The 14182-nt window shown below is 39.5% G+C and overlaps 1 protein-coding gene across 1 annotated transcript in view; it reads left to right on the forward strand.

Moving 5' to 3' along the window:
* The window catches only part of SPECC1 (sperm antigen with calponin homology and coiled-coil domains 1), a 73255-nt gene that overhangs the window by 4174 nt on the left and 54899 nt on the right, over positions 1–14182 (forward strand). The window lies entirely within an intron of this gene.

Raw genomic sequence — 14182 nt, forward strand, 5'->3', positions numbered from 1 at the left:
ACTAGTCATATCCAAAGGCATTTGAGATTTACCAGCCAATAAAGAGGCATGATGCTGGCAAAAGATGCTTGGGAGGAGTAACGTGGGGAGAAGAAAACCTGTACAGATGATGCAGCATAGGATCCTGGGAATGCAGCCAGGGAAACAGCACTGCAGGGAGTCCAGAATGTAATACATATGTCAGATACAAAAATACTAGTACTGAAATAGAGAGCCCCCTTCTGCATGCATGTATAATAACTGGGATTGGAAGAGGGATAAGATTTATGATGATGACTGCTTTAAATACAAAGGGTAAAATGGTTTATGGAGGTCAAATTACATCTGAGTATTGTTTTGCCAATTTAAATTACATCATTAGATCTGATCTCATATACTGCTTTGCATCAGCATTTGTAGAAGTATGAATGGGAATATTAGTGCAAAGTGAAAAGAGGCCAAGTGTGGAGTTACGTATATTATGTAGATAAACACTAAGAATGTATGTGCTACCCCTCTAAAATTCCTTTCAACCTGGAGAGAACCGTCCCGGGTCTTATAGGAGCTATTATAGGTATGTATTCAAAAAGACCTGTATCTTACATATTTTAATTTTCACAGTGGTTCCATAGTCCAAAAGAGGGCTTGGAAATCTAGCTGTAGTCTGAGAATGTGTCACTACCACAGCCACTGAAAGGTGCTAGGTATTAGTGAGCAAGGTTACAAAGTTGGCTTCTACTTTTAGATTGTCATGCTATGAAAAAATACCAATAGACATATTGTAATACAGTATATTGTTGCTAAGAGGAAAACTGAAAATTGGTTATGACAGAGAGCACAACATGTTCCTGGGAACATTAAGTGGAAAAGGAGAGAACATTTTCAGCTGCTATATATTATTGAAATGGCATCTCAAATAGTCTGATTGTGATCAAGACTACACTGCAATGCTAACTGACTGTGGGGCTAATCCAAATAAGAATGTTCCTGTGTTTGGGAAATGCAGATGTTTGTGTACGTTGCCAACTGTGTAAGTCTTGAAATCTTGTTCTGAAACCACTTTCTTTAGCTTCTTTGATTACCTTCATCAGTTCTGCATTTTCCTTTCATGTCTTAACTGCAGGCATCATGTTCCCCCCCCAACTTGTTTGTGCTTTTTAGACTGGGCTTTCTTTGTTCAAGTGATTTGATTATTTTACTGAAATGATATTATACTAGTTCCAGCTACACTCTGGTGGTACTCAGTTGTTATTATGGTATTGTGTAAGAGAAACTGAAAGAAACAAGGTATGGAAATAAAAAAAAAAAAAAACCCAAACTTTTTCTTTCTTCTTTGGGTGTGACTCTCCAACATTTATGTATTGACCTTGAGTAATAGCACGTGTTCCAAATGCTGCAGATAAATAATTGACATCAAGATTGCTTGTTTATATGCTGCCCTTGGTGGAGTTTAAGTTGTTCATTCGAGCCTTTTGCTGACACAACTACCCCTGTCTGCCTTGTTGGAAGCTAATGCAGTAAATCATAAGCAACTTAAAGGGAGATGAGGCCAATGTCATGTATCCATTCCTGGCAAGTGGATTGGAGCAAAGGGAACTGGAGACAGATTCTGGCTGGAATTTCTGTGCTGTGATGTTTGGCTTTGTAACTGCTTGGCAGTTTTGAAATCCCAAGTAATGGGAAATAACATGCAGCGAGAAATAAATGTCTTGGATTCAGCTTCCTTATCCACGGTGTTATGTCTTTCCATGTACTGTCCTGAAGTAGTAATTTGGTTTTATGTTAAAACCAAACTTACAGAACTCTTACTTTGCTTTTAAGGTTTCAGTAGATGAAAAAGAGCTGGAAAAATTACAAAACAGGAGGAAGTCATCACTAATCTTGAAAAATATTTATTTTAATGCCTGCACTTGTAAAGTCATCCAATCTATGAAGCTGTATAGTAAATAAATTATTTTAAAATGTTTAAATAGAGAAATTTATATCTTCATTAAAAACTAGAACTCCCTTCTCCTTTAAGGTTCAAGATTACAGGAAAAATGTGATTTATTTCAGATTCTGATGCTTCAAGGCTTGCAAGCCAAATAACCTTAAATACTGCTTTTTCACAGAGAATTTCAAAGCTTCTTAGGTGATCATATACTTCTCATTAATAGCATTGCATGGTACTACTGGTATGAAATTGGAGAATTTGGGGTTCAGACAGGTGAGATTGTTTGCTCAATGGGTCCTAGAAGTCATTTCAAAGCCTTGCTCTTGGTTCTGTCACTCACTCCCTACAAACTCCCAACTAAAGCGCTTTCTTAATATTTCCCTCGAGGCTGCCTAGTTTAATCATGTTCATGTGCTTCCTTGCTGTTATTTCAGTGCCAGCAGCTATTATCTGTCAGGTTCCACAGGAACAAAAAAAGTCTTATGCTGGACAGTAGAGAAGAGATACAGCCAGGATGTGTGGCTGGGCTGAGCTGTGAGCACGTAATTTGAAAGCATTCAGAGCACTTCAGGCATCCCCATTTCTCACAAATATATTGATTTTTATATCAAGCTCTGCCAGCTACAATATGAAGTATCAGTTATCCTTGAAATGTAAGTAACAGATAGCTGTACTTGTTTTCTCAGGCTGCTTCATCAGCTTATTTCTTTATTCCAAAGTAAAGTCTAAATCTATATAGACCTAGTAAATTTGCCTTAGAAACAGTAGGAAACTGTCAATAAGAATGTTATAATCACCTGCCTTATTACTTAGAGAAATTCTGGGTGTTTCACTGACAAGGTCATGATCTTTCTAAAGCTCAAACCATGTTAGAAGAGACAGGTACTATACCTTCTCACAATGATAGTGGGATGTGTTATATATCTGGAGACCAGGAGAAGCCAAGATGCCAGCAGATGTGCAGGTTTCATCTCATGCTCCATCAGAAATGGCCATTTATTTTTATGCATGAAATGAGAAAATCAATAATTGGCACACATTTTCAGCCAAAGCAACAAAAGAGTGTTGTTTTCTGTGTATGCTTGCTGAGTTAACTCAAATGGTTGCAGATGGTGCCAATACAGAAGTATAGAGGAGGCAAACTCAAAGATATTTAGAGTTTCAATTATCTCCTAGGCATCTAGCATCGAGACTCTGAACTCTGCAGGTTACCTGGACAAGAGCTACTAAGCCCAGAATGGAACATTGCCAGCATTAGAAATGAAGCTGTACAAAGCACACTGTTGTAATAAGCCTAGTAAATTAAATAGTAAAATAAAACTACCAAGAAATTTGGCATAATCAGTGAAGGCTATAGAAGGACCTGAAGATTATATTCTGTTGTGGAACAGTTTGGACTGAACAATGTTCAGCTCCAATAAGGAGGACCTCTGTTTTGGTGAGTGTTTTTTTGTGAATTGTCACTCTCATTCCTGCCCACTTGTCAGAGTTAAGGTCCCAATGACTAGATACGATATCTGCATATCTTAGTTCCTTCCTAGTTCTTGTAGAGCACATACCATTAGTCCATTTGACTATCACTGTTTGTTTGCCATGTAGTTTGTGTAAAAAGAAAAATCTTGGTTTCCTTCTAAAACATAGTTGCTTGTAGCTTCTCTGTGTTGATAGTGATGAAGTTCAGAAAGAGAGGCTTTACGTAAATGAAGCTAACTGGCCCCTACCAGCATTGCTGTTAGTGCTGGGAAATTATGAGTGTCACTTGTGAAACCTGAACAATTTCAACTGTGGTTGATTTTTAGAGGGGAGACTTGTATATTTTTATTGCACGTATCACTTATTAGATATGCTCCTTCTCTGTCAAAATTGAAAATGTGGCAGACTACAGATTTCAGAGCTTCCTGTGTGTTTATACAGTTGTCACTTCAAGATTCCTATTTGAGAGTAGTAAACAGAATCTATCAAATTTAGTGTCTTTCATGTTTCTGCTAATTTCTTTGTTTGGCGAGTGTTTGTCACTTTCTGATGTGGGGTGACCATTTAGGTTAATGTGAAGCTAATTCAGACCAGAATCCCTCTCTACATGGTCAGAAAATTTAAGAAAAGTATTTTTCTTTAAAAAAAAGCTTTCTGTAAAAGAATCCGTGCAAAAAACCTAATTGACAGTTTAATTCTTCATAAGATGCTAATGCACCCCAATTAGAACAGGCAAAAGGAAAGTGATTTCTTTTGAAGGACAGCTCTCTGACCTTGGGGCCCTTTTACTCTCCCATACATCAGTTTTTGACAAGCCCTGCTTTTTGTGATCTGTCACATCAAAGGACTACTGTAGGTTTGTAGCAAGGTTGCTGCACTTTGCATTCAGACTCGTTACTGTCTCGTTTTTCTTGTGAAAGATAGAGACAAGTGTGAGAGACACTAATGAGATTGGTATGATCTGTTCCACAAGAATATCCTAGAAACCAAATGACTGATCTCATCTGGGGTTTCCCAGGCACAATAAATATGCTTTAAAACTTCATCTGGAAAGCTAGTTGCATTTTGCTGCCCTTTCCAGGTATAAGACACAGCTCTTGCATAATTATTCTTTCTTATTGAGAAAAAGAGGTTCTAGCTCCAGAACTGATATAAAAAGGAAGGGAAGACTCAAAAAATAAAATAAAATAAAAAAAAAAATTAAAAAATTGCTTTGTCAAGATGTCATTCAAATAGGCAAGAAATACTGCAGGAATTTAACATGTAAAACAATATGGAAATATATGGCTACATTTACATCCATAGCTCTACATGTAGCTGGATATGCATGTTGACATCTACACACATATATATCTGCATGGTTGTTTGCAGCCTATTGGTGCAAATGAGAATCTGAACCTTAAGCTCTCTGACATTACTTAGCAAAATATTTCCTCTAGCTGTGATTTCCCCAGGTATCAAGTAATCAGACTAAGTTTCAGCACCATTTTAGAAGACTTCACCCTCTAACCTTTCAAATGAAAGCTCAAGAATTGAGGTAGATCAAATTTGGCATTCCAGATATAGTTTATGGCAGCTACTTGTCAAGTTTCTCTTATTTCTTTTTACAATGATTTTTTTATCTTGTGATAGCCTGCGTACTCCAACGGATGTGTTCACTTCTGATGCCTTTGTTGAAAAAGTTCCTGTATGATGTTAGTTGCCATGTTAAATTTTCACATTTCTCTAATCTCTGCTCTTTCTTTCTGTAACCCGTGGACAGTTCTACATCTTAGAATGGCGTGGAACGGGCACTGCTTCACATGACTGTTCTTCAGGATTATTTTTCCCTTTGATAAATATGTTACTCTGGTAGGATATTTTAATCAGAAAAGGTACTTATTCCAATAGGGCAGAAGGAGTTCAGTAATTCTTTAATGAAAAAAATAGCAGTGGTCTTATCATTAAACTCTGATATCTCTTGGCTTGAGATCTCAGTCCCATGATGCTTTGAACTAGAGAGATCTGTCAATGGATGCTCTCTTGTTGTCCTGAAGGCAGCATATGAAGGTCGACTGATGTAATTATTCTTTTGTTCTGCTGTTGGCTGTATTGTATGAACCTTCTTCCATAAATGGGAATGGAGTGAGAGAAATGCATTTTAGTGACTGTTGGGATTTCCGATACCTGATCCTGTTAAGGAGAACAGCTTCTTTGAGAGGCTTTCACAGGCTGTCTGCTGTCATCTTGCATTATTAAACAAGTAAGAATTAACTTCTGCTGACAACATTGTCTGCAGAATGTACTTTTGTTTTAGTTTTGTTGCTGTCCTAATCTACTGCACAATTTACATTTACTGCACTGAATCTGTATTACCACATTCTAAGATTTTTGCATGCAAATTCATGTTAAAACAGTCTGCGAAAGAGAAACCCTTTTCTCTGTTGTATATTCCCCTGAGAATGACTTTGTTGGCATGTGTTTACCACCCTGGGACTTGAGCCAGTTAACAGGATTCAGTGTGTGGTGGGGATACTGAAATACTAAATCTTAAAGACCATAATGATTTGATTCATTAAATTGTTGACAGTTAATTGGTTCAAGCTAACATGTATAGGGAAGATCCATTTCAGCTGTAAGCAAACTGCGATGATCACAAAAGCCTTGCTAGGGATACTTAAGGAGAAAGGGGAGCATGCTTGGATGGTCAAGGAATAGTAGAAATCTATGATCTCTCAGTTTGTTTTCATTTCTTTTTGGGCTTCTTTAGTGAAGTTGTTCAGCAAAGTCAACACAACCTTGTGTTGACTACCTGCCCTAGGTTAATTATCAGCTGTCCTTCAGCTGGTTTGAAGAGAAATGATCCTTAACACAAATTCTCTAGGCCTAAATGTATCACAGCCAAAATGCCTTGGCAGAGTGCCATTGTGTTTGCACTTAAAGAATGGGAGGGAGTGAAAGAAAGGAACGCAAAGCTGGCCTGGTCTAACAAGTACGCATATCAGGAAAGGGCTTGGCATTCCTTGTATAACTCTCTTCCACTGTTTTTTTTTGTTGTTGTTTTGTGGTTTGTTTTTTTGTTTTTCAGCTGCTTTTGGCTTACATTAGATTTTAATACTGTAAAGTAAGAGGGAGGGAATGACAGCTACATCTCAGATGGATTCCTGGAAGGCTGCAGTTCTATGCCATGAACTTAACTATGACCTCACCAATTATCCTCACAAGAAAAATTTAGTTTTCAGCATGGTTAAAAATACATTTGCTCTTTCTTCTGGGTTTCAATGTAGATGCTATATTCTAATCCTTTGGGGTCCACTCCTGTGCATGGTATACACAGCTCTGTAGATTATTTTTTCCCCTGCTACTTATGTACTTAGTGCTCATAAAATCTTTAGCATTAATGGAAGAGGTAGAGCATGATAGTGTGAACACTGGTATTGATAGTCAGTGTCCACCCTTCGGGCCCACTCAGTTTAGTTCAGTCTTGGCCAGGAGGTCCAGCCCCTGGAGGTCCTGCTTAGCATCTGAAACTTCTTTAGACCTTAGCCTTCTGAAGAAACTGTCAGCTAACTGGCCACTGGAATTCTGAGATCTTTCTGTGACACCTTCAGACTTTTTCTTTTGAGCGCGGATTACAATTTGAATAGATGTTATGCTAATTCATTTGCTGTGTTGAGAATAGGATACAAGAAAAGGTTATGCCTGGCAAGTAAGTCCTGTCACTTGACTACTGAGTTGAAAGAATTATGTATGTTGCACCTTGAGTAATTCATTTTTATTCTCACTATATAGAAAAAAGATGTTTGTGGTGTTTTATTAGCAGTCCCATAAGTGGATAGTGCAACGGGATGAGTCAAACTTCTTGCCTAGGAAGAAATCAGCTAATCTGCTTTAGAGATGAAATTGTTCATTAATTCATTTTTATACCTTTATTACTGACGAGGAAGGAAAAATAATGTAAAATGTTCAAATAACAAATAGCTGCCTAAGGATTTATGCGTGCATCTGTCATAATTTATTACCTAATCACCATGTTAGAATCATGTGTGTCATTAATTCTTTTTCCTCAGTTTGAGCTGCGAGTTCCGTAAACAGTAATCTCTTTTAGCTTGAGGAGAAATTGTGTATAGCTGTATTTTAAAATTCATACCTTACCTTTCACTGTGGACATGGGCTAGAAGTCTTTTGCCTGATGTCATTCTCCCTATCATGGTGTTAGAATGTTCTGACTTATGTTTCATGCCGCTGTCAAAAATAACAGATTGGTTCTTTCAGTAATGACTCTTCTACAGTGCTTGGATTTCAGGCGTTTGCTCTGACTCAGTGATTACATTTTATAATTACTCCAGGCTTGCACCCCGTACTGTACTGGGCCCCTGTTACACTAGTCCCTTTTGTGTTACAGAATTAGAAAGCAGGCGTTGAAATAATAAATGCTCACTGTCAGGATATATCAACCCAAGAGGTTATCTTGGCTAATACAATCCCTCTGGTGAATCCTGTTGAAGAAAAGCAGAAGTCAACCTTTAGTCTATAATGGAAGAAAATCTCTTTGTCTTGGAGATATGTTTAAACAGCATTTGGAGGACATTGGTATCTGTACCTTTGAGAAGGGCAAGCTGAGTACCCATCCTAATAAGATACAAGACTTAAGAGACTTTTAGAAAAAAGAATGCACTGTCAATGATCCTTTTTTAGAGAACTTATATGGCTTATTCATTAAACAAAGCATTTTATGCTTGGCATATCATAAGATAGAAGTAGACAGGAGTTCTGTTTAATGTCATCCAAATATAGACAGCTGTATGAAAACTTTTAGATTCATCCACAAAATGTCTGAACAAGAACAATGAAAAATTTAAGATTGACAACTAACTCACCCCATTATACTGAAACATTAGCAAAATCTCTTTCTATGACATTGAATGATCTCCAGACTTTATTTGAAACAGTGGATTCACAACTAGCTAAATCAATTTCTGTATGTTTTCTTTTCAATCAGTGTTGAGCCTAGAACATGTTAGTTCATTATTTCTGAATTTGTTTTTAATCCTCTTGTTGAAACCAAGATTTTAAGATGATTCTGTTAATTATCCATGTAATGGAAACTGGGCACTGGAGCCATTCAGTATTCTTGTTTCCCATGTACATCATGACTCCATTAGTGAGGAGTATCTTGATTTCTTTCTTTGGAAGATCAGCTGTTGGGCAGCCTCTGTGGGTAGGCCTGCCTCATGCAGCTGCTCCTGCAGTACAACTCATAGTCAAAAATATTGATGATAGAGATATGGTATGTAGACCATATTGTGGCTGCAGCTTCTAGATGTAACTGTGGTTATCAGGTTGGGTTTTTTCCCAGTGTTTGCAAGGAACTAGCATGAGGGGAATTTTGGAAATAACTGTAATAGTTTTTTGGGAATAATAAAACACCATGTCCTTACTTCAACAAAGAGAATGAGGTTTTAATGATATTCAGTGTATCCTGTACATTGTTTTTATAATATGGATGTGAACTTGCAATGTACTGACTATTGTCAGCACCAGTTGAGGCGAAGATCTGGGGATACTCAAGCTTAGCCAGGTGTATACCCAGAGAATATTGGAACAAATCTGGTAGGACTTTTTGGAAAGGGCTTTTGCACACTATCATGGTCAGGTTTTCAGAGGCGTTCAGTATCTTTTAGGTATTGTAAGTTTCAGAATATGCAGAGTATTTCTGAAATTTGGTGTCCTAATTGTTGTGACAGCTTTAAGAGCAGTCCTCAAGCAGATGCCCAAGTGTATCTCTGCTCGAGAGTGTACTTAGATCTATGGGCAGGGTCCGTTTGCTCCATGTTAAGCGTGCTTCCAATGTTGTGAATTGCGGGCAAAATGAATTTTGTCTTTGCTTTGGAGGCATTTGGCCCCTCTTGTCTTTGCTGAGGGTCCTTCTGCCCTTCGGTCACAGCTGCATTTCAATATTTTGTTTTGAAATTTACTAGTGTACGGCCTCGAAACAGCTCTGTGGCCATTCACCCCTCTGCAGCCGCGGCTGCCTTGGGGCACTGAAGCCCTGCTCAGGTTTCCAAGCAAAGTTCTTGTCTGTGGTGGAGCTCGGTTCCTGGCTTCGTGGTGGAGCTCGGTTCCTGGCTTCGTGGTGGAGCTCGGTTCCTGGCTTCGTGGTGGAGCTCGGTTCCTGGCTTCGTGGTGGAGCTCGGTTCCTGGCTTCGTGGTGGAGCTCGGTTCCTGGCTTCGTGGTGGAGCTCGGTAAAACCAGTGTCTGCCTTCGAACCGCCTGCAGTGTGCGCTTGCTGCCCCTGGGTGGCCTGCACTGCTCGTTCAGGCACTCCTCCTTTCTCTGCGAGCTCGCTCGCTTTCTCTGCCTCTCTTTCTCCCCCTCCTTTTATTCCAGCAGTCAGGCAGCTAATTAACTGCACAGGCCGGCCTTCAGTGCATAATATTGTAATGAGGTAGGAGGGAGAGCCACAGCTGCTTCAGCATGAGCAGCAGGCTCTGTTCCTGGTGCCAGGAACTAGGAAGGAGCTGACTTTTTTTTTTTTTTTTTTTTTTCCCCTTTTTAAGTTGATTGAAGCGTAGACATTAAAAGCAGATAGAGGCAGGTCCGCCTCTGACACCGAGCATGAGCGGGGCGCTGGGCTCCTAGAGGAGCTCGGGGAAGAGCCGGGGGAGTGACCGAAGATGGGCAACCAGCCTGGGCGAGTGGAGGAGCACGACCAAGGTCTGTACGGACCCTGCGGAATGTCGGGGCTGCTGCCTGCGGCTTTCGGGGCTGTTACTGCAGGGGATGGGGTTTTGTTCTCGGGGGGTTTAACCGCAGCGTCCCACTGAGCGTAAACAGAGGCGGTTGCCATAGCTAATGCTGATGGCCTGGAGCCTGCTAAAGAAATTACTGCCGTTTACCTTGTGCCTTGTAAATGCTATTTGTTACTCTTCCGTACCTGAGATCACAGCACCGTCCTTAGGGAAGCTTTTCTGAAAGAAATCCTTGGTTGGAACTGAATGCCAACAAGGGAGGGACCTTAATGCCTGACATATTATTTTACACAGTCTGCATGATGCAGCTAAAAAGTTATAAAGCTTATCTAGTGCTGTACGTACAACTTGTCAGGATCTGCAGCTTGGCTGTGTTAGCCTTTACCATTGTTGTGGCCTGAGGCCTGAAATTTTCCAGGCCTTAGAATTTAAAACGATGCCTTTGTGGAAGATCTTCCCACCATTGTCCTTTCAGAAGTGTAGTGCTTTGCATGTTAATCAGTAGCAGACTTTATAGAAAGCCAAGAGCTAGTATCAGGTAGATCTAATTCCCTTTGTGCCAAACTCTATACTGTACACTAGGAAGGCTGGTGATTTGTTCCTGATGCCGTAGTATTGTTTTGGTTGCCTTTTGATTTATTTAGCTTGTTTCTCAAATGCCGAACGAGGGAAAAACACCAGGCCTGCTGATTTCTGCTGTTTCTGTTTGAGCTTAAACCCTCTACCATACAGAAAACTGAAAACTGGGATAGGCTGTATTTCCTGGCACTCTGTTTCTTACTGTTGCCATGGGAATTTCATTCACAAAATTCCATTAAAGTTCTTATTGCTTGATCGGGGTTTCTTTATAACTTTGGATTAGATATGTAGCTATTGTCTTAAAAGCAAATACCTATGTACCTGATCTCTAGTATTGTGAAGAAAAGCAAGAGGCAGACAACGCTGCATCGCTACTCTAGGATCCCTCACAATAGATCTGCCAGTGAGTGCTGGAACGGCATTTAGGTGTAGTGGGGAACTCTCTAGCAGTATGTTAATCAGCAGGCTAATGAAGAACACAAAAGCTGCCAGTATCCAGTCACCAGAAGAAATGCTGCCCTAAGGGAAAGTTAAACTTTAGGCTGGGAAGTATGGCTGCCTACATCCCCAGCCCCAGAATCATTCCACTGCCAGCTATAGAAGTCTTGCTGGAACTAAACATGTTACTGTCATTTGAGGAGGGATAATACTGATGATAAACTAAGGGAGAGATGGATAAAGACATGGGGAGATACGCTGCTAACTTCTGTCAGGGTTTGGGAAAACTGACTGATTTTGCAGGGCCAGTGGTGGGATTTGAACAGTTTATTACTATTAACATAGATGATAAATGAACGTGCAGACCCCCTGTGGGTTTTGAAAATCTCTTTCATCCTTTGTTTTCTCTGGTCCTGTGATTTTTTTTTTTTATTTTTTTTTTTTAATTAAAGGGGAAAGGGTTATGCTTCTGTTGCACCTAAACAGTTTTTTAAAACTCTTGTCTGTTTTTAAGTGTTAGGCTGTACGAAGTCTTGTTTTAATATGTCCTCACTATTTGAAAGGTATGAATATGACAGAAAAACACAAAGCATTTTGTATTGAACTACATGCTCAAAACTGTTTAATCATGAAAAAAGTTTCAGGAACGTCACTGCTGACAGAATAAATTCTGAGAACATATTCCTTGTAGGGGGTGAGAGCTCTGGCTTTGGAAGTCAGATGATAATGTAAAGATATCTGAAGCAGAGTTGTGTTGATTTTCACAAGTAGGGTGCAAAAACTTGTTTTTCACATTAGAATGTGATACATGGAAGTGCCTGCGTTGGGCTTTGTTTCTGCTTGGATGAGCTTAATTCAACTCTTATTCAGGAATACCTACATCTTGAGTAACTGTGGTCCTTTTGGAATAACCAAAACAAAACCCAGAAATAGGTCTTTTTATTGATCTAGTTTATGTTCCAGCTTTAACTACAAACAATCAAATCTTGACCTGGACACCGAAGTCTTTAAAAATCTGGTTCTAAGGTATAGGTTATAGCCTAGAGTAAGATACTTATTTTGATATACTTATGAGAGTATGGTATCATTTAACAGGTTTTCCTGTTGAGTGTAAATAGGAATAACAGGCAATAGGGATGTGTAGCTTTTGGCTAACAAGGGCTACAGTTCTATGACAAAGATACATTTTAGTTTCAAAACTAAATACAATAATACAGGTCCCAGAAGCAACACTTCCAGAGTCTGACAGTGCCCATGTGAGCGATCCTGACTCTACAGCTAACAATCAAATTCCAGGATATGAAGATACAGCTATGATAACCTGAAGTTCTGGGTGGACTGGTCAGTGCTGTCAAGGAACAGGAAGGAAATCATTGTCCCCAAGCTGAGTAGTTTGAAGATAACACGTTAATACAGGGGAATCTGCACAAAAGACACAATGTAGGATGTCTTCCCTTTCTCTGTCTTCACTTCTCTACAATCCCTTCCCTCACTGAGCTATATTTCTTTCAAAGTAATCCACTGCTGGTATCTAATTGGGTATGTTTTGAACAGAAGATTTACAAGACTCTTTAACATTTCAGTATCATCTCTATTAAAGTTAATCTACATCTTGCTAAGAGTGTAAAAGTGTCTAAAAAGGAGTTGAGGAGATTCCCTAGAATAATGACAGATCCTACAGGCTTTTCCTGACTTCTAATTTAAAACTTAATTAAACCATATTTACAATCATTTGAAAGAACTTTTGTGGTGTGTGACGCAAGCTTGTATCACTTGTTTGCCAAAACTCTCGTACTTGCAAAGGGGGTAAGTGGTGGCTTTTCCTGCTATACCTGAGTGCTGTCGGTATTCATATTTATAATGCGTGTGGAGGTTTTAGAATGAAAACACCTATAGAGTATACAGAAAAAAGATGTAAAACAATAGTGAATGTTGCTGCAGTTTATCAGTAGAGTTTTTTTTCTGCTTCTGAGACTGGCTGCCTCAAGCTAAAAGAACCATTAGTACATACAAACACAGGCCAGAGCACCCCTGAAATAGCAGGAACGTTTCATGGGAGTTGTGGGGAAGAATACAATGTTACCCAGTGCACCAGTATTTAATGAGAGAAGAAGCCTTTCAAATGTTCGTTTGCCTTGGAAACACTGAGGCAGTCTGTATTTCTGAACAGGAGTGTTAAAAGTCTTTGCCATTGGTTGACGCGGTGATGGTGGGGTTTTGTTTATCCTCTAAACATCTGCAGGTGATGTGGTGATTAATATCTTTGGGAAGAGGTGGAAAAAATGACTCAATACATACAAAAGCTTTCTTGAAAGAAGCAGTTGAATGGGAAATGTTAACTTCTCTAGTTGGAACAAGGTGACGGGTGGGGTTATCCAAGGGTTAGACTTTTTTTTGGGACTGTGCTTATTTGTAAAACATGCTTACATGGCTTGGATGAGAATATCAAATGTCAGTGCATACACTAAGCCAGTATTGATCTGTTTTCCTACGTGTGTTTTGTCCTGGCCTAGGGATGGCTTTATTTTATGTTTGAGGAAGGGATTTTTCAGTGTAGGACATACAGTTTGTAAAATATACGGAGACTTTTGAGGTAAAGGGGACTGTTGAAATATATTATTTCTTGTGATTTCTGTTTTTCTTTTATTGGGGTGTGTAGTCAGATCTTTTCTGGGTCCTCTTTTTAGCCTCTCATCTGCTGCCCTTCCTTTCTTCTGAACATGAGAGCCATTCATTTTTAGTCTGTTATATGTCAGCACACCATTTCTGCCAAGCAAGAGCTCAAGAGAACAGATGAGTTTAATGATGGTGTGGGGGGAAGGGAGGGAGGAGAGAGGGGCCAGCAAAGCTAATGAATCACATAACAGCTTTCATGGAAATACCGACAGCAAGTCATGTCTTCTTCGAGCTCGGGCAGTGAGCCGTAGACCTTTTTTGTTCCCAGTGGAGCCAACAAACCACAATTTGTTCTCCAGTGGATAGTTTAATTCCTTAGTCACCTCTTCCTCCCACGAGTCATTCTTGCATGGGAGTTTTACAAATGCTCTT

Source organism: Vanellus vanellus (assembly GCF_965231255.1).
Source record: "Vanellus vanellus genome assembly, chromosome: 19".
Taxonomy (NCBI): domain Eukaryota; kingdom Metazoa; phylum Chordata; class Aves; order Charadriiformes; family Charadriidae; genus Vanellus; species Vanellus vanellus.